Source organism: Tamandua tetradactyla, chromosome 25 (assembly GCF_023851605.1).
Source record: "Tamandua tetradactyla isolate mTamTet1 chromosome 25, mTamTet1.pri, whole genome shotgun sequence".
Taxonomy (NCBI): domain Eukaryota; kingdom Metazoa; phylum Chordata; class Mammalia; order Pilosa; family Myrmecophagidae; genus Tamandua; species Tamandua tetradactyla.
Window position 1 is genome coordinate 4,631,296 of NC_135351.1, and position 21,556 is coordinate 4,652,851.

General features: G+C 38.0%; 1 pseudogene; it reads right to left on the bottom strand.

The window, feature by feature from the left end:
- Positions 1 to 6,958: 6,958 nt before the first annotated feature.
- LOC143668753 (protein FAM3C-like) lies at positions 6,959 to 20,630 on the bottom strand (annotated as a pseudogene).
- Between the last annotated feature and the right edge of the window lie 926 nt (positions 20,631 to 21,556).

Here is a 21,556-nt window from a genome sequence, read left to right on the forward strand (position 1 = left end):
CCAGGGTTCTATGGCTTTTAGGTTCTGTGTATCCTTGCCTGCTTCTCTGGGGAAACCTCTCTGAGCTCTCTGTGACTTATGGGGCTTCCTTAGCTTCTCCTGGATATTTTTCTCTCTCTGTGTCCTTCGCTTGGTTTCATCTCTCTGCTCTCTGTATCTGCCTTTCTGTGTTTTCTGTCTTTATTCTCTTTATAGGGGACTCCGGTAAAAGGATTAGGATCCACCTTGAATCAGCTAGTCACATCTCCATGGAAACAACTTAACCCAAAGGTCCCACCCACAATGGGTCTGCATCACAAGAATGGATTAAAAGAACATGGGCTGGGCGGTGGCCCAGTGGCAGAGTTCTCACCTGCCGTGCCGGAGACCCGGGTTTCACTCCCTGTGCTTGCCTGTACAAAAAACAAAGAAGAACAACATAGGTTTTTCTGGGGTACATAACAGATTCAAATAAAACACAGGGTTTACTCGTTCATTCATTGGTTCATCCATTTCCTCTCTCTCTCAATTAACAAAGATTTACGACTAAGTGTTGGGAATACAAAAATGGATGAGAGAACATCTAAGCTAAGGTGGCAAGATAAGTATATGCATCATAGTCTCACTCTGCCAGATCCCAACTACAAATATAAAAAAGGAATTATTAAAGAGCACACGAACCCACAAGGATGGGAAGAGTAGGAGAGGAGACCAGAGCAGCCTGAGTGTGGAATACAGATGACTGCTACCCAACTTCACTGAGCCAAGAAACTAACTTCTAAACAAGCCAAAACCAACCCAGTCTAACCAAAGCATTGTGAAAAGTCTCAGAATCAGACAGCACTACGTACCTCTGAAACTGCATATAGAGGGAGGAGGTTCATGTAAGGACATTTTGGAGAAGACTATTAGAGAAGCAGTTAAATTCCCAGATCCTCTCTCATACCCCAAGACTCTGTGACTGCCTCCCCCTACCCCCCAATCTGGGCAGAAGTCTGGAGCTTTATCTCTGACAAGAGTAGAACAGAGGGTCCTTGGCTTGTTGGTCAAAGGTGTTTTATCCCAAATGGGAGATTAAATGATTATATACCTATTGTATACCAATGCAGAGTCCCACTTCCTTCTCCCTCTGACTTGCTTCCCAGAACATTGGCAGCCAGGGCCTTAATGTTAAGGCAGGGAATTTGAAATCTTCCCTGGGATTCTAACCAATGTGAGGAGAAATATATAAGAGTACTGGCATCCGCCCATCCTAAAGTAAGCTTGAAGTTAATAATGCCTACCCATGTGCTCAGACCTTGTGATCTGTTTTCTACCCATGCCCCACATTTAATCATAATATAACCAACAATTACCAGACATCTGATCAAAATGAAATTTCAGTAGAATGGCCATTGTCAAAAAAAACAGAAAATGACAAGTGCTGGAGAGGATGTGGAGAAAGAGGCACACTTATCCGCTCCTGATGGGAATGTAAAATCATGTATCTGCTCTGGAATGCAGTTTTGTGGTTCCTCAGAAAGCTAAGCATAGAATTACCATTCTATACTTAATTTTATAAAATTAAGATCCAGAAATCCCAATGCTAGGTATATATTCAGAGAACCTGTGGGCAAGGACACAAACAGACATTTGCATACCAATGTGTATAGAAGCATTATTTATGATTGCCAAGAGATGGAAACAGCCCAAATGTCCATCAATGGACTAGCAGCTAAACAGGCTGTGGTAGATACAGATGATGGAATATTGCACACTTGTAATTCAGAATAAAGTCATGAAGCATGTGACAACATAGAAGAATCTTGAAGACATTATGCTGTGTGAAATTAGCCAAAAAGACAAATACTACATGATCTCACTAACATGAACTAACATTAGTAAGTGAACTTTGAGTTAAGGACACAGGTTATCAGGAAATAGAAAGAGAGCAGATTGGGCATTTAGTGCTGAAGCAATAAAGAATGTGCAATAGGACTGATTGTAAAAATTCAGAAATGGATAGCACAATACTATCTGATGGTGGCACAATAAATATAATCACACTGAATGAAGCTGTGTGTGAGCATGGTTGAAGGATGAGGGCTGGGGGCACAAATGACACCAGAAGGAAAGATAGAGGATAAAGATCAAAATGATATAACTTAAGAATGCCTAGAGTCAACAAATGATGGACAATTAAGTGTACAAATATAAGAATGTTTTTGCATGAGGGAGAACAAATGAATGTAAACAGTGCAAGGTATTGAAAATGGGATGATACACAGGAAAAAATACAATTGATGCAAGCTAGGGTCTATAGTCAACAGTAATATTGTAATATTGTAAACCAAAAAATCAGGTTTTAAGGGATGATTTTGATTACTGAAGTATTATATAGATATTCCTTTTTGCTTTCAGGTATATTGGTGTAGATGGAAGGAAATTCCTGAAATCTCTAAATTGTAATCCAACTGCCTTCATCTCTGATAATGACTGTATAACCTTTACCTACTGCCCCTGTGATTGTAAAAACCTCGTGACTAACCTTCATTTTTTATGCAGTTTTTCAACTTTAGAGTCTTGTAATTGTTGCAGGCGGCCCCTATTTGTTAAAGCCACTTCCTGTTGCAGCAGGCAGGCCCCTGTTTACTCGGGCCACTCCCTGTTTGAAAAATCTCTCAGGCCCCAAGGATGGTCAATAGGCAGGATAAGAGAAGTCCCTGTGAAGCCCCGTCCCCCATAACCACTCATCCACTTCTGTAAACCCAGTTTTACAATCCTTCCGGGTCGGATCGCTGGCACACAGCCAATCATCTCCCTCGAGCATCGCCGGTTACCTTATTGGGAAAAACCCTGTCCCAGATGAGCCATTTTGTCCATAAAATCTTGTGTCAGCTCCGGTTCAGGGCTCAGACTCTCAGAGGCTACTCAGCGGAGCCCTATGGCCATAGACAATAAAACCTACTTCCTGAAACTTCGGAGCCTCAGACCCGGTTCGGGGTTCTGTTTCCGTGAAACGTTCCTGTAGGCTTGCAGCCTTGTCCCTGGTTTCGAGCAACATAATCACTGAAGTCACCCCCTAGTGTTTATTAATGAAGGGTCTAACCCACCAGAACTAACCCACCCCAAGTCCAAAGTTATTTTGAAAACTGGAGATTGGATCTAACCAGAGTGGGCCTGCCTGACATGTGCAGTAACTTAGACTTTAACCAACAAGTCACCTTTACCTCTCTTGCCATTTTCTTGCACATGTTCTGTGAGAAAGCATGTATCAATCTGCACATGCTAAAAAATTACATGACCTCTAATTACATCATCTGGGGTCACTGTGCTCATTATGCTAAACCCTGACCACCTTTTTTACTAATAAAGCTACCAGAATTCCTGGAGTTTGGAAGACAGATTTTGGGCTGCTAGGCCATCTGCTCTCCTACTAGATGCCTAGTAATAAACTCTTTCTCTCTTTGAAACCCTGGTGTCTCAGGTATTAGTTATTGGGCACATCCAACTGAAAGCATTCATGGCCTTTGCCTGGTGACAATATGCTTCCAATGAATGTAACAAAGGCAGTCAGCCAAAACTGAATATCAGCAGGCAAAGGATATGGGGGAGGGGTATGGGGCTCTTTGCAGAAGAAAAGGAAATGTCTTCAAATAGATTGTGGTAACTAAGCATGACTATACGATTATATCAGGAACCATTGATTTTTTTTACTTAAGTTGGATTGTATGATGTGTGAACAAAACTGTTTAAATATGGAAAAAGAGAAACAAGTGCTGAGAAAATATGGAGACAGAGATGTACCTATTCACTGATGGTAGGGAAGCTGAGAGGTGCAGCCCCCTTGGAGGGCAGTGTGGCAGTTCCAAAGGAGGCTAGGGGTGGGGTTGCCACATGATCCTGCAACCCCATTCTCGGTATATACCTGGAGGAACTGAGAGTGGGGACAGGAATGGACTTTTGCACACTGGTGTTTATGACGGCAGTGTTTTGCAAAGTATGGAGCTGGCCTAAGGGTACAAGGACTGAGGAATGGAAGGGGGAACTGTGGTGTTTGCATACAACAGACTACTAACAGGACACAAGAAGGAATGAAGTTGAGAGGCATGTAACTAGGTGAATGAAACTTGAGGACAGTATGTTGGATAAAATGTCAGAAACAAAAAGACATATGTTATTATCCTTCACTCATATGGACTAACTATAATATAAAAACTCGGATAATTGAAGTTGAGCATAGGTTATCAGGTTGGGCCTATGTAAAGGGTCTTAAATTGTAAGCTCTTACAGCAGTCACATATATTCAGGAGTTGTAACTGTTATTTCTAAATTCTGAGACACTGGACTATTTTCATGTAACCTGGTCATTCCCTGAAACTTCAGGTATTTGTGTGCCACCTGAGCCTCTGAGTTATAACACTGAAGCTATGAAGGTCAGCATTCCCCCATTTAGCAACTGTTAAAAAAGATGAAAAAGTGATCACACTTCAACTAGAGATATGATTGAAGCTGACTGGAATAGGACTAAGGTAAATCAGAATACAGGGTAAAGGATAATATTGTCTGTATTTTAAAACTTCAATGTCTATGTGAGACCAAAGGAAGAGATGTTTATTTGATGTAAAATTTATATTTTGGGTAACACATTTTCTAATTTAAATTGTATGGTCAGTTTATTTGAACACCACAGGTACATGGAATCTTAGTGAGTGAGATCTTGTTGGGTTGCACAGCTTGGTACCTCGATGCACACCAGAATGCACACCAGAGGATAAGAAGGTGTTTGCAGAGTCCCTTTGGGAGATTGGGGAGAATAGAGGAAATATTCAACTTCCCCATCTGCAGAATTCCTGATAGTCTCGCAAGCAGTAGGAACAACCCATTCAATAGCCCTTGACCTTGGGTTTTGCCCCTATGAAACTTGTTCCTGCAAAGGAGAAGCTAAGTCTACTGATAATTATACCTAAGAGTCACCCAGGGAGAACCTCTTTTGTTGCTCAGATATGGCCTCTCTTTCTAAGCCAACTCAGAAGGTGAACTCACTGCCCTCCCCCTGCATGGGGCATGACTCCCAGGGGTGTAAATCTCCCTGGCAACATCAGACAGAACTCCCGGGATGAGCTGGGACCCAACATCATGGGATTGAGAAAGCCTTCTTGACCAAAAGAGGGAAGAGAGAAATGAGACAAAATAAAGTTTCAATAAAATTTCAGAATAGAGAGGTTATCCTCGAAGTTATTCTTAAGAATTATATAGATATCCCTTTTTAGTTGGTGGAGTATTAGCGTGGCTGGGGGGAAGTACCTGAAACTGTTAAACTGTATTTCAATAGCTTTCTTTCTTTTTTTCTTTCATGATTGATAAAACATTTATTCCATCGTCCCTGGAACTGTAAAATAGCTTTTCTTTTAATCTACTGAACCAAGGAAAGTATTTTAAATGTCAAAATATACATGCTGAATGTGATTTAGCATATAAGCACCAAAAATCTGAAAAGTTTACAAAAATTGTTTAAATATATACTCATTAGTTACACTCAGTTTGGAGGAAGAAACTGCTCTAAAGTTCATTAATATTTAAGAAATGCCTGAATATCTTCTAACCTGGTTTACAGCAAAGTAAAAATACTGCTTTTAGTTTTTTTATACAAGCCATCTAAAATTTAGATTCAAAATTTAAGTGCTGCCTTAGGTTGTGAATGGCAGTTGGATCATTAAATTTGTTTGCATTCCAGTTTAGTATGCTTGATTCACAATAGGCACTTAATGCTCTAAAACAAAACAAAATAAAACAAAAACACACCTTGAATCATTTAGTTAACATCTCAAGCTAACAAAAACATTAGCTCTCTCCTCTCTATGTTCATGTAGAGTTGGGTATAATGCTATCTGTGGAAAAATATTATTTTTCAAATGCGATAATTAGTCCTCTTAGTAATTAGCACTTCCTTAAATATGCCATTATAGCTTCAGGCAGAAGATAATATTATGAAGTCAGATGAAATAAATATTAGAATCAAATTATTCTGACATGAAAGCATGCCCTGGCTGCAAATCACTTGGTCAACGCTCATAACAGTTAAATGAGGAAAATATGTGCCGATATTGTTCTAAATACACTGGCACAGTCACCCTAATGAGGTCAGGTAGGGGACTTGACCTGGTTCCCCAGTTCTATGGCATTACCACCTCCAGCCCTGCTCCAAATAACTTTTACAAAATCAGGTTATTCACGCTGCTCACGCCAAACCCAGCAAGCTGTAGTTCTGAACACCATCTACGTTCATATATTTATTTTGTACTGTTGACACGAAAAAAAGATGTTGTTGTGCTTTTCATCTGTCTGAAATAAAGTTTTCTTATTGAACATTTTATTTCTAGTTTTATTGGGATGAGGGGTAGGGAAGGGAAAGACTAAGAAAAGACATACATCAGGAGAGTCAGCCTGTGAAGTAATGTTATCCACACACAAACTAGGCAAATATCTTTTTCATTTAAAAGACAAAAGGCAATATGTATATGTAAGAAAATATGGTTCCCTTCCTAAAATCCGTATTATTCCATGGTCAATTTTCACAGCAACCAGTACATATATCCATATACATGGCATATATTTACATATACATACAAATATACTTTTCACAATCTGTTCTGTTCAGTTATCTATTGAGTACACTGCTAGAATTAATGTCATTACTACAGCAGTCGAAGTCTAAACATTGTATTATTAGGGAAACGTGCTTAGAAATAGTTCAGTAATTTGCTTATTATGATGACTATTTACAATGATATCTATTTATGTTAGCAATAAATAATCCTGATATCAGAGATATGCTCATGCACACACCGAGATGGCTGCATGCTCTTAAAATATTTACACGGAATTTCTCCGTTATAGCATTCCCATTAATAGTCAAAGTGCAGTTTCTTCCATTTTCTTCACATTTCCTTTAGACTTGCTTCTGGGAGATGCATCCTTCCATTTCTATGACTCCAGGTCATCCTTCATATTTGTTTGTGTCCTTTCTGTTCTTTATGTGCTGTTCAAAAGCAGTTTTTGTCTTAATGTCTTTTCCACCACAGAAGACCCAGTTGTCTCTGAAACCAAGATTAATAATACATGTACTCCCTAAGTTAGCAATGAGTCGCCATGCCCATCATTGAGTTTGGTTGCTCCACCGTCACACATTCTCAGTAAGACTATCGTACGATCTGGTATGGACTTCAGAAACCCAATCATTGGTGCCACATCTTCTCCCCACATGTCAGAATATTTAGTGTCTAATATTTCTCCTGTTTTTACCAAGGCAACATTGATCCCTCTTCCAACATTATTCTTTTTTTTTTTTTTTTTAAAGGAAAGACAGAGAGAAGGAAGGAAGGAAGGAAGAAAGGGAAACATCTTTAAACATTTTCTTGTTTTATTGTACTTTGTTTTTCCGTTTTTTGTTACATGGGCTCGGGCCGGGAATCGAACCGAGGTCCTCCGGCATAGCAGGCAAGCACTTTGCCCGCTGAGCCACCGCGGCCCGCCCCCAACATTATTCTTAACACCACTCCTTAAAATATTGTCTTCTAGGCAAATTATTGGTCCCACCACGTTGGCTGCTCCACTTGCCATTTTAAACACAAAATACTTCTCAGGGCAAGCTTTTGAGATCCCACGTTTACATCTGGGAGGCTGTGTAGCCCGTGCAGCTGTGTCCAATTCTGACCATGCAAATAGAGTTCCTAAACTTGCAACCATTTTTATTTCAAATACTTGAGATATAACATAAAATGTCAGATACTGCCACAGCTGTCACCAACTTTGCAGCACCTGCTACCCTCATGCTGGCTTTTCAGTTTATGGCACATTTTCATTTAAAGAGCTCCAGCCTCCCAGCGGTCAGTCCTGTTGGAGGATGACGGGACCTGCCACGGCCATCTCCCACTCGCTCCTCTGCTTCCTCCCGGGATCCTCTGGCTTCCCTCACACCCCGCGAGTGGCCAGGAGGAAGCCAGCTCACCACTCATAGCTTTAATTTTTGAAGATAATTGTGTAACTGTATAACTTTTACAATGTGACTCCATGATTGTGAAAACCTTGTGTCTGATGCTCCCTTTATTCAGGGTATGGACAGATGAGGAAAAATAAGGACAATAAATAAATACTAAGGGGGGAATAAGGAATAAAAAAAAATTAAGTAGATTGAAATACTAATAGAGGGAGGGGTAAGGGGTTTGGGAGGTATGAGTATTTTTCTTTTTATTTCTTTTTCTGGAGTGATACAAATGTTCTAAAAATGATCATGGTGGTGAATACACCACCATGTGACGATGTTGTGAGCCACTGGTTATACGCTTCGGATGGACTGGATGTTTGTGACGATCTTTCACCAAAAATATTTTTTTTAAAAATGAAATTCCAGAACACTGAGGACAAAACAATTTTCACATTTGCAGAGAAGAAAACCACAGGTCACATACTAAGGATCAGGGATGTCTCAGTATTAATACTGGAAAACAGAAGGCAGTGGAGTATTGGCTTCAATATTTCGAAGAAACATGATTGCTTAAGTAGGATCCAAACAACAGCTATTAATCAAATCTGAGGGCAGGATAAAAATTTGCAGACATGCAAATTCTTCAATTTCTTAAAAAATAAATGCCTTCCCTGCATCCTTTCTGAGGAAATTATTGGGCGATGTCTTCCATTCAAAAAGAGTGAGCCAAGAAAAAAGAAGTCATAGACACAGAAAATAGACAGTCCAGTGCCAAGAAAAAGCAAAGAAAATCTCCAGGGTGATGAAAATCTTCAGTGATCAAAGATTCTGAGAGGACAAACAGATGTTGGGCATGGAGGACAAGCAGTCAGAATGGTCAGTGTGACTCAGAAACTGCCTGTTGAAGCTCTCATCACTGAACCCTCTAGAGTTGTTCCACCCTTTTCATCCTGTTGAGGCAGCTGCAGGATATGTCCACCAACAGAGAAGAAAAATTCAAAGGACAAGAAAGCATGAGGCCCAGGAACAGGGAATCCAAGCAAGGAGAAAGTTAGAGGGAATTCCAAGAGTTAGAGGACGAGGATTCCAAAGATGAGAACTGAGCAATCATCCCAGATCCAAGGGTTGCTCCATGAGAAAAACAGCCCTGGCTGATTAACTGATATTACTGACTGTGCCAGTTTGAAAGAATTATGGACTCGAGAAAGCCCGTGTTTTAATCCTGATCCATCTTGTGGAGGCAGCTGTTTCTTTTAATCCCTACTCAGCGCTGTAGGTTGGAAAATTGATTAGATTATCTCCATGGAGATGCGACTCACCCAATTGTGGGTATTAACCTTTGATTAGAGGGAGATGTGACTCCACCCATTCCATGTGGGTCTTGATTAGTTTCCTAGAATCCTTTAAAAGAGTAAACACTGTGTATAAAGCTTTAAAGTCAGAACCCGGAAAGCCCAGGCAACCAGAGACCTTTGTAGATGAAGAAGGAAAATGCCTTGGGGGAGCTTCATGACACAGAAAGCCTGGAAGGAAAGCTAGCAGGTGTTGCCAAGTTTGTCATTTACTTTTCCAGTTGAGAGAAAAACCCTAGACATCACAGACCATCTTGAACTAAGGTATCTTTCTCTGGATGCCTTAGATTACACAATACTATAGATGCTTTAATTTGGACATTTTCTTGACTTTAGAAATGTAAACATGCATTTCTAGTATATCAGATTCCAGCAGCTAGCAAACTAGAACACTGGCCTTGTGGGAAACAGTGCTGCAAAGCCATTGGAAATCATAGGGGAAAATTAATAATAGGTACAAAGAAACCATGCAATGAAAATCAAGGCAAATATTAACTTCAGGAAAAACTAAAAAGCAAGAAAGAAGCAGTCAGCGTACACCATAGTGCTCAGCTGTGAATGGTCCTTGCATGATTATAAAAATGTGAACACTGAATATTGAATTAGACCCAAATTGTATTGTAACTAAAGAAGATGGATGACTGGAAGCCAATGGGATAGTGGAAGCAAAGAAAGCTAAATCCTCTTCTACTGTGAATGAAAATAGAGAGATTCCCTCCTGTTGCAGCTTACATCAGTGCACAGTGGGAGTTGTTGAAGATTTCACAGCAGGATATTGGTGTGGTCTGAGCTGGATTTTTAGACACTGAAGCTTTTGGCATAGAAGAATGGTTCGTTGAAGGGTTTCAGTCAGGGAAACCAATTTAAGATGTTCTGTGTAGAAGAGGTGAGACTGTATAACGAAGGCCTGAACAGAGGAGATGTCAGTGGGCATGGAAAAGCAGAAATGGATGAGGGAGAGATTTTTCAAACCACTTAACTGAAACATACTTGATACACAGTAAACTGCTTTATTTATAGTGTACAATTCACTGAGTTTTGGCCTCTGTGTACAGCTGTGAAGCTTTCACCGTCAGCAAGAGAGTGAATATATCCATCAGCCCCAGCAATTTCTCATCCCTATTTATAACCCCTCCCTCCTTGTCTCCAGGAAGCTACTGATTTGCTTTCTGATTCTGTGGATTAGTTTGCAGTTTCTATAATTGTATATAAATGGAACCATACAGTACTTGTGGGTTTTTGTGGGCAGGCAGGGTCATCTCTCAACATAATCATTTTGAGATTCATCCATGTTGTTTGTGTATCAAGAGTTTGCTGTTTTATTGCTGAGTAGTATTCCACTGATGGATATACCAGCTTGTTTATCCATTTACCTGTGGATGGATAGTTGGGTTATTTCCAGATTTTGGCTGCTACAAAATAATAAAAAAAAAACCTGTTATGAACTTCTGCATACAAATCTTTCTGATAAATACTTAGAAGTGAAATGGCTGGGTCATATGTTAGGTGTTAATATTTAACATTTTAAGAAACTGTTTTCCAGAGTGGGTGTGATAGGTTGAATTAAGTACCCCTGACACCCACACACCCATGCATGCACAAATGCTTTTTAATCTTAATCCATTCCTGTGGGTGTGAATCCTTTATAAAAAAAGCCCTTAGTTAAGATGTGTCTCAACTGAATGAGTTTGAGCCTTAATCCTATTATTGGAGACACAAAAAGCCACGTGGAATAGCAGAAGCTGTAAGTCAATAGAACCTGGAAAAGAAAGAAGAAATCATCCCCAAGTGATGGGGAAAGCCAAGGATTGCCAGCAGCGAAAACAAGGCCACCACACTCTTCAGGGAGGAAACTTTAGCTTCATGAGGCCTCAAGTTGGACTTTTCTTAGACTCAAGACCATGAGTCAATAAATCTTGCTGATAAGCCAACTCATTGTATGGTATTTGTCACAGCAGCCTGGAAACTCAAACCAGTGGTGTACTTGTTTGCATTCCCCCCAGTAGTGTATAAAAGTTCCATTTGCTCCACATCTTCACCAACACTTAGTATGGTGTCTGCTCAAATCCTTTTTTTTTGCTTGTTTTCATTCAGCAAAGATTTGTTGGCCCTATATTTCTACCAAGAACAGTGTGTGGCCCTGGGTATACAATGATGAACAAGACACATTTCTTACCTTCAAAGAACTCTGTGCTGCTATAAGCCAGCTTTTTTTCTTTTTCTTTTTTGTATGGCCAGGCACCAAGAATCAAACCCAGGTCTCCAGCATGGCAGACAAGAACTCTGCCTGCTGAGCCACCGTGGCCCGTCTGCCAGCTTTCTTTTTTTTGCTACCTGATTAACACACTGTATGACTTTTTAAAGCTTAATATACCTTTTAACCTGCCTAAGACTGAATGCAATTCACCAGGTAATCTTTTTAAAAAAAAATTTCTGAAGTAACGCGCCAACACTATAACAAATCCATTTTTAAATTGGACTGTGTGTGTCCTTATTCTACAGCAAATGTTCTTTATAAAGTCCTTTGCCAAATATTTGTCTTACAAATATTTTCTCCAAGTCTATGGCTTGTTTTTGAAAAGGAAACATTTTTTAAAATTTTCTGTAAAATCCAATGTATTGATTTTTTCCTTTTACAATACTGTCTTTTTATGTCATATTTAAGTAATTTTTAGCAAAACTGATGTCACTAAGATCTTCTGTATTTTGTTCTAAAAGTTTTATACTTTTAGCTCTTACTCTGGGGTCAATGATGCCTTTTTAAGTTATATTTTGTATATTAAAGATATGTATAAGAAATAAAGGTAGAATTTATATATTCTGCATATTACCATCAAATTGTTCCAACACCATTTGTTGAAGAGATTGTAAATTCCCCATGAAATGGCCTTGGCACCTTTGTTGAAAATCAATTAACGATCCTGGGTCTATTTCTGAGTTCTCTGTTCTGTTCCATAGGAAATATGACTTATGCCTATAATATATTTTTTTCTTTCTTTCACTCAATCTCAAAACCACACCATTTTGATTATTAGAGTTTTCTAAGCCTTGAAATAAGGTAGTTTAAATCCCCCACCTTTTACCTTTTTTCAAAGCTGTTTATATATTCTAGGTTCTTAGCATTTTCATATAAATTTTAGGAATAGCTTTTCAATTTCTACAAAGAAACCTGCTGGAATTTTGATTCAAAGTGCATTGAATCAATATCAATTTGGGGATAATTGACACATTAGCAATATTGAATCCAGGAGCACAATAGGTAGCACCATTTATTGGGATGTTCTTTAATTCCTATCAGCCATTTTATATAATTTTCAGTGTGTAGTTCTTACAAATCTTTTGTCAAATTTATTCTAGGTATTTCATATTGATGCTATCATTGAGAGCACTGGGTTTTTAAATTTCAGTTTCTGATTGTTCATTGTGAGTTCATAGAAATACAATTGATTTTTGTATCCCAAAACTTTACTAAAATTGCCTATTATTTCTAGTAGCTTTTTGTAGACTCCTTAGGATTTTATTCATAGATGGTCATGTTGTCTGTGAATAAAGATAGCTATAGTTCTTTCTTCCCAATCTGGACACCTTTTATTTCTTTTTTTTTTTTTTTTTTGCACTGCTTAAAACCTCCAGTTTCATGTTAAATAGAAGTGGCGAGAGCAGGCATCCTTGCCTTATTTTCAATATTAGGACAAAACATTCAATCTTTCACCATGAAATAGGTTAGCTGTGGGTTTTTTGTAAATGCCTTAATCAGGTTGAGGAAGTTCTCTCATCTTCTGCTGAGGATTGTTTATTATAAATGATATTTTGTCTTTTCTAAAGCTTTTTCTTTATCTATTGAGATAGTCATAATATTCTTTCTTAGTCTCTTTATATGGTGAATCACATTTATTGGTTTTTGGAGGTGAAACAACTTTGCATTCCTAAGATCCACTTGATCATGATATAGTCTTTTTTGCATACATTACTGGACTCAATTTGCTAAAATTTGATTAAGAATTTTTGCATCTACAGTCATGAAGGATATTGGGCTCTAGTTTTCTTTTCTTGTAATGTTTTTGTCTAGTTTGGTTATCACAGTTATGCTGGCCTCATAGAATTGGTGGAAGTGTTTCATTCTCTCCAATTTTCTGGGAGAGTTGATGTAGAATTACCATTATTTCTTCCTTCAGTATTTGGTAGAATTCAGTACTGGAAACCACCTGGGCCTAGAGTTTTCTTTGTAGGCAGGTGTTTAACTACAAACTCAATTCTTTTCATTGACACAGTATATTCAGATTATCAATTTATTCTTGCTGAGCTTTGATACGGCTTATCTTTCAAGAAATTTATTCATTTCCTCAAAGTTGTTTAGTGTGTTATGACGCTTTTCATAATATTACTTTATTGTCTATAAGATATGTGAGATGACCTCTCTCTCATTCCTGATATTGTAATTTGCATCTTCTTTCTTTTTCCCCTGGTCAGTTTGGCTAGAGGTTCATCAAATTATTTATATTCTCAGAGAATCAGCTTTTGGCTGCAGTGACTTTTTCAATTTTTTCCTTCTGTTTTGTATTTGACTGATTTCATCTCTTGTGTTTATTATTTCCTTTCTTCCGCTTATTTTAGGTCTACTTTAGGTTTTTCCTTTTCTAGTTTCTAAAGATGGACACTTAGATCATTGATATGATACCTTTCTTGTATTTCATTATAGGTGTTTGTCCTATTAATTTCCGTCTAAGCATTGTGTCAACTGCATATTCCATATTTTAATATTTCTTTTTTTTCATTCTCATTCAGTTCAAAACACTCTTTAATTTCCCTTTTTATTTCTTCTTTGGCTCATGGGTTCTTAAGAGTATATTGTTTAGTTTCCAAATTTTGGATACTCTGCCAGATATTTTTCTGTTATGGATTTCTCATTTAACTCTTGGTGGTCAGAGAGCATACCTTGTATGTTTTGTATCATTTTAAATTTCTCAACATTTCTTTTATGGTTCATGTCTCTGAAAAAGCATGTAATCTGCCATTGTTGGGTGTAAAACCCTAAAAATGGCAATTAGGTTAATTTGGTTGATAATGTTGCTCAACTCTTGTATATCTGTCTTGGTTATCTGTCTCCTTGTTTTATTAATTATTGAAAGAAGGGTTTTCCAGTTACAACCTCTAATTATAATAGTGGATTTGTCTATTTCTTTTTTCAATTCTATCAGCATTGGCTTAATACATTTGGTCCTATGTTATTACATGCATAAATAAGAATGGGTATGAGAAATGGTTGGGGTTAAAAACAATAAATCTTTGTAACTCTGTGACTGGCGAAGGTGGGAGTGCTGTTGAGGAAGAAGGAGAAGTCAAAATAGTACTTGTCTGCCTTCTGTGTGTTTAGGTATTCTTGGTCAGGGCCAGCCTCAGGTCAATATTATTGGACTTATTATGGAGTCATCTTCTCCAGAGTCCACTGCCCTCATGATCTTGTCCCCCCAACTCATATCTTGCTCTCAGATCTGTCCTCCCCACAAATATGTAAATGACTGAGCTTCACTAAGATGGAAATAGTGACTCAGTCAAGTCTATTACCTCTATAGTAAGCATTTAGATTTTTATAAGACCTTAAAATTCGAAGGCAACAGAGTGTAGCTTAACTATGGAATTCGTTTAGAGGGTAAGCAAGAAATCTCTGGAGGTGGGGAGCTGGAATCCTTCAGGAACAGCTGAGAACTATCAGTACTTTCTCCCTGAGAGGAGCCTGGTTTCAGGATACAAAAAATGCTCCATGTCCGCCAAGTTCAAATTGCACTGTTTAAGAATCGTTCAACATTTTGACCACTGCAAGAAAAGGAAATCCACTTGATTGCTTTGTATTGAGAACTCAAAGGTCACATCCGTCTGCTTTGCAGCAAAATCCAGTTGTGGTACAATACCTCCAGCACAGGAACCTAAACCCTGAAACTTTCTCCCTGTATCACTGCAGGCTCTGCCCCAGGCCTTAAGTCACCTGAAATTTGATTCCACAATGAAACTCAAAACAAAGTTGAGACTGCAATAATGCCAGTGCAACACCCAGCCTCTTATCTTATAATTGAGCCTGATAAATTTAATCTATTACTTCATTTCTACTGCCTGGTAACTCAGGAACATAATGGGACTTTATCCTGTAAGGGGAGGGAACAGAATAGGGATGGGTCAGCTGAGGTTATAGAAACAATGACAAGAGGACATATGAAATCAATAAGGAAATTGTTGCCAGGCAACACCCTTGGTCGTCAAAGAGATAGAGCAATCATCAAAAATAACCCATGAGCAATCTTAGATAACAGTCCAGAAATCTCTGAGCTAAAAACTGTCTATGGCATCCCGGATTAAAGCAAGCACTTCTTCAAAGAAATAAAACATCCAGCCCTCCCAATCCATGCCCCAACTATGGACTGTGTACTTCCTGGACATAGAAGGCCTGAGGGACCTTAGATACTTGAAGACCTTAGTCTACTTGGTAAGTGGAATGGAGTGTGGCTATTATTTTTAAGGGTATGCCCTCAGCTATATGCAATGTTTTCCCTCAGCACAATGAACTATGCTCCCATGGTGCAACCTAATTGTGCCATGTTTCTTATTTTGCAAGCCTGGCAAAGTCTTGCTGGCTTGATTGCCAACATTTGGCCAGTGGACCACATTCATAACCAAAAATGTAAACACTAATGAAGCATGTAGATATTCAAGTTTCAAGGAGGCTTACAGGACATTAGGCTCAAATTCTTTATTTTCACACATAGAGAATATTAATAGCTTCAATGAATAATATGCTAATGCCCACCTCCTTTTGCACTTTGAATCTACCATTCCAAATACAACCTGGTTTTAATGGTCCGAGTGCTTTGTGGCTGAGCTCTTCCATGGCTTTTTCCTGTTAGAAGACTCCTTGACAGCAAAGGATTTGTTTTGCTCACTCCTGGTTTTCAGCAACTAGCATAGCTTCTGGCACATGGTGTCATTAATATGTGGATCTGATCACTGACCTTCAGATGAAGTGGTGAGTCTTTGCCAGCGATGCCATGCCTGCCCTCCATATGTTAGCAAATGAACCACTGTCCTCCAATCCCTCATTAAACTGACTGTAGCACAGTGGTTAAAAGCATAAATTCTTGGAGCCACAAACCCAGGAAACCTAGGCAGTCTTAACTAATACAGGTATACCAACCTTGCCTTCTGGCACTGCACTTAATTGTTCTTTACAAATATTGCATTTCTTACAAATGGAAGGTTTGTAGCTACCCTGCATAAAGCAAGTCTAGGGTGCTATTTTTCCAACAGCATGAATTAATTTCGTGTCTCTGTGTCACATTTTAATGAAAATCTTTTCAAACATAACGCTGTTGCACACTTAATAGACTCCAGTACAGTGTAAACATAGCTTTTATATGCACTAGGAAACCAAAAAATTTGTGTGACATGCTTTATTGAGATATTTGCTTTATTGCAGTGGTCTGGAACTGAACCCACGATATCTCCAAAGTGTGCTTGTATCTCTGTGTTTCAGTTCATCAGCTGTAAAACGAGGATATTGGACATACCTAATTCATCAGCTTGTTGAGAGTATTAAATGAGTTCGTACAGAATTGAAAAATGGTCCTGCCACATATAGAAACATGAGCTATTATCTCCCTATTAGAATTTGATTTATGTCCAAATCATCCATTATGTCAAAGCAAAATTTCCCCAGCATCAAGGATTCAAATATGGAATGGCTGGGCTCAGCTCTGATGCCAAAGTGCATATGGATGGGTGGCAGGGTTTTGGGGAGGTGGTGGTGATAGGAGGTCAAATACCTTTGCTTTCCTTTAGGATTTCCACTTTACTTATATAATCCACTGGATTGCTGTATTGGTGATTCTTAGCAATAAAAACTTAGACAATAATTTGGCTCTCCCTCGTTGGAATTTTCCATGTCAATGCTTATTTTGGGTTACACCTACAAACTAGCAGGCAGAGGAGCCTTCTCTAATATTGGGTTCCTCATAATAACAAAATTGTGGTTCAACTGCTCAGGAAGAGAAAGGTTTCTTGCTTAATTGGCAACCGAATTGTTCATATTTAGAACAGTTTCTTAACCTCCAAGAGAAAAGAGCTAGCTAGAGAAGAAAAGCCAAATAGGATGAGATTTTTTCTACCTAAAAGCCAAACCCTGGACCTTCAGTTCTAAAGGACATTATCCTCTTCACAAGATAAGTTGAAAGTATAAAATCGATTTGTCTTGGGCTCCACATACGTGTACACACAACATTTATCATTAAGAAATTCAGAAACTAGATGGGCAAAGCTAGTAGAGATCATCTATCTCTGAGAGGGGCAAAGGGGAGCAATGGAATGCTGATAGAATCCTATACTTGATTTGGGGGCTGAATACATGAGTATGTTCATTTGACGAAAATGCTTGGACTGTGCCAGATAAAGATACTGTGAACACTATGTAAATTACTAGTTAATCCTTAGCAACTGTCAGTCATCAGAATATAAACAATGTTTTCAAAGAACTTTATATGTTTTGCAAAATCAAAGAAAGGCAATTCCTAGTTAGAATAATTGGGGGTTGCAAATCATTAACTAAAGCATAAACGCTATCAGAATGCAGCAAAGAGTTCTGAATGGGCCCAGCGCAGCTGCTAAAGTCATGGGGCAGTGCTGGGTGGAGCAGGCAGAGCTGGAGGCTGGTGTGGAGAGGAGCAAGGTCTGCTCTGCCTGCAGAGCGCCTGCAAGATGGCCTGTGGGTTGGGGTGCCAGCTGCAAGCAACCCCTTCCTGGAGGCATGTCCTGGGTTTTCCTCTGAAGCTTGAGAAGAAGTTCCTCAAGGAATGCTATCAAGCACAAAGTGAAAGGCTGTCTCCAATTTTCAAGAACCCTCTTTTCCTGTGGCCTGGTCCTATAGCCAAAATTCTTTCGAAGTTGATATGTTTCTGCTCAGATTGAAAAACTGGGTGATGAAAGAGTGGATCTTTTAAATAATAATGACCTGGTTCTTTTGGTAAACTGCTTTATGCGTTAACAAAAATCCTCCCACCAAATATACCAAAATACAGCTCTTTCTTAAGTGAATTACCATTGTGTCTATACCTGGAAAGCCATATGTGTTTTATGTACTGGATGTTTACATTTAAGGTAGGAAAACATTTTTGCTTTTAAAAATTGAGTGTTTACAATTTGCCATTCCTAAGATTTTTGTGCGGTAACAAAATTTATTCTTATCTCATAAATTTGGTTTCTACAGAAAGATAAGCAACTAGAAACTTGAGAGGATGAGCAGTATTTAGTAATAGAAAGATGTCTTGACTTTTCTAAATGAGAGGACCATTTTATTTTCAAACACTAAACATGGGAGCTGTTTCCAGAAAACTTTTTGAGGACATATTAGTGTTGTATTATGTACCAGGTTGAAGCAGATTTTATCTTTATCTTCTTAAGCCTCTCTATCTTATGACTGTGCTTTAACAAATACTACATGATTTCATGTCTTTAATAAATATTTATATGTGACCTACATTCAAATGGTTAAGAACAAAATAATATGAAGATGTTATAGCCTCAAAGAATTCTTAATGTCACAGTGTTTGAATTTGATGATGTGCCTTTCAGTTTGATTGGGACACTTTTTTAAAAGGATGGTTTATTCAAGATGTAATGGAGAGGCTGGAGGGAACTGCCTGAAAATGTAGAGCTGTGTTCCAGTAGCCATGTTTCTTGATGATGATTGTATAATGTATAGCTTTCACAATGTGACTGTGTGATTGTGAAAACCTTGTGTCTGATGCTCCTTTCATTTACCTTGTCAACAGACGAGTAGAACATATGGAATAAAAATAAATAATAGGGGGAACAAATGTTAAAATACATTTAGTTTGAAATGCTAGTGATCAATGAAAGCAAGGGGTAAGGGGTATGGTATGTATAATCTTTTTTTTCTGTTATCGTTTTATTTATTTTTCTGTTGTCGTTTTCTTTTTCTGAATTGATGCAAATGTTCTAAGAAATGATGAATATGCAACTACATGATGATATTGAGAATTACTGATATATATGTAGAGCGGAATGATATGTTAATGTTTTTGTTTGTTGTTAATTTTTTAAATTAATAAATAAATAAATTTTTTTAAAAAAGGATGCTTTATTTGTGTTTGTAATAATCACTGAAGAGTTTGTAAATAAAATTTCTGCTTACTTAAAAAAAAAAAGAGGTCTGAATTGTAATGTGCAGATGGGTTACCCAGTTCCAGGTTTAATTGACTCCCCAGGACAAAATCAGCCTCTTTTCCTTTTGGGCTGCAAAACACCCTGCCCCACCTCTGTCTGCCCCTCTCATGTTTCATTATATAATTTGCTTGTGGTATTTGTCTTCCCAAAGAGATGACCACCTTCCAAAGGACTCATCTTGTCTTATTGTCTTCTCCTTAGCATCTAGGGCAATGAGAGGCACATAGGAGCTCATTTTCCATCCATTGAACGAATGAACGGGGTAGAGGAGTTTCCTATTGGTTCTTGGCCAGAGGCTGCCTTGGCCACAGGTCAAGAATCTCCAGGCCACAGGTCCAAAGTCCCCCAAGAGGTCTTCTCCCCAACTTCTGTCACCAGCACCCATGATTGCCTCTCCTGGCACATGCCTGTCTTATATGTGTTGCAAATATTTCTACTAGTCCGAAAAATGTTTGAAATAAAGCCTGTAAATTGCTACTTAATAACTTCGGGATTTTTTTTTTTTAAATCTAGTTTAAGAAGTCTTTTCCCCACTCAAGGATTTTAAATATATTCTCCAGCATTTTATTCTAGTACCTTTGTAGCTTTATTTTTTAAGTTTAGGCCTTTATCTGAAATCTGTTCGGGGTATGAGATAGAGTTATTTTTTTTTTCCTTGAGGTCAATGGTCCCAATGCCACTTCCTTTTCCCATTGATCTGAGTGGGGAAATTATAGATTAAGTATCTAAAAAATTTCCACATATTCTCACAAATGTATCCTTGACACTCTGTTTTAGAAGAGCAGTTTTATTCTGTCAATTTGATTGTCTATTTTGTAGCCTGAACCACACTGTTTTAATTATTATAGAGCTAGTTCACTCTCATTTTTTCCCTCTTTTCTAAAATAGTTTTCCCATGTTTACTTATTTACTTTTGCAGGAAAATTTTAGAATCAGTTGGTCAAGTTGGTGCTTTGATTGGGATTACACAAAATTTTTTATTAATTGGGGGGAATTGGTGTCTTTACCATATTGAGTTTTTCACCCAATAATGTGATCTTATAGTCATTCTCTGCTTTTATGACTTTTGCTAAAGTTTCATAGCTTTCTTCCTGAATATCTTTCATTTCTACTAAATGCAGAGATAGATATTATAAGTGGGATTCTTGTCATTTCAAATCTCCCATTCCTCTTTTGTAAAAAAGCTATTAATTTTTGTGTATTCATATTGAATCTTGTCACTTATTGGTCTCCTTTATTAATTATAATGTTTCCTAGTTGATCCTATAGTCTTCTGGATATTTTGTTTCCTTTTTTCTAATAGTCATACTGCAGTTCATCTTCTCAACTCATTTCATTATCTGGAATCTTAAGAAAAAATGTTTAATAGTGTTGATGGTAGCAGGAATCCTTGTTTTGGCCTTGACTTCAATGAACTATTTCAGCATTAAGCATGCAATGGGTTTCTAGCATAAACCCTTTATCAAATTAAGGTGTTAAATGTTGTTAACTGCTCTTTCATCATTTATCAAAATGATTATCTATTTTTTTCTTCCTGATGTTCTTTTGTGTTTCTTTTTATATTGTTTCTTCTTAATTTCATACTGTATTTCTTTTTTGTATTAAATAATCTATTAATTATCATATGAATAGAGTATCTAATGCTGAGTCATTCTTACTTTCATAGCATAAACGCAACTTAATTATGTCCATTAAAAGATGACTGAATAATTAAATTGTAATATATCCAAACAACGGAACGCTATTCTGAATGACAAAGAAATGAACTGATATATGTAACAATATGGATGCGCCTCCAAATCATGCTGCCACAAGAAGCCAAATACAAAAGGCACATACTGCGTGATTCCAGCTATGCGACACTCTAGGACAAGCAGAAATAATGTGCAGTGAGAGAAAAAAGGTCAGTGGATGCCTGGGGCGAAGGGCATGCTCTTGATATTGATTAGGCATGGTGGTCTCATGGGCATATACAGTTGTCAAAATTCATTAAGCTCAATGTTTAAAAAGAATGGCTAGATGTAAATTACAC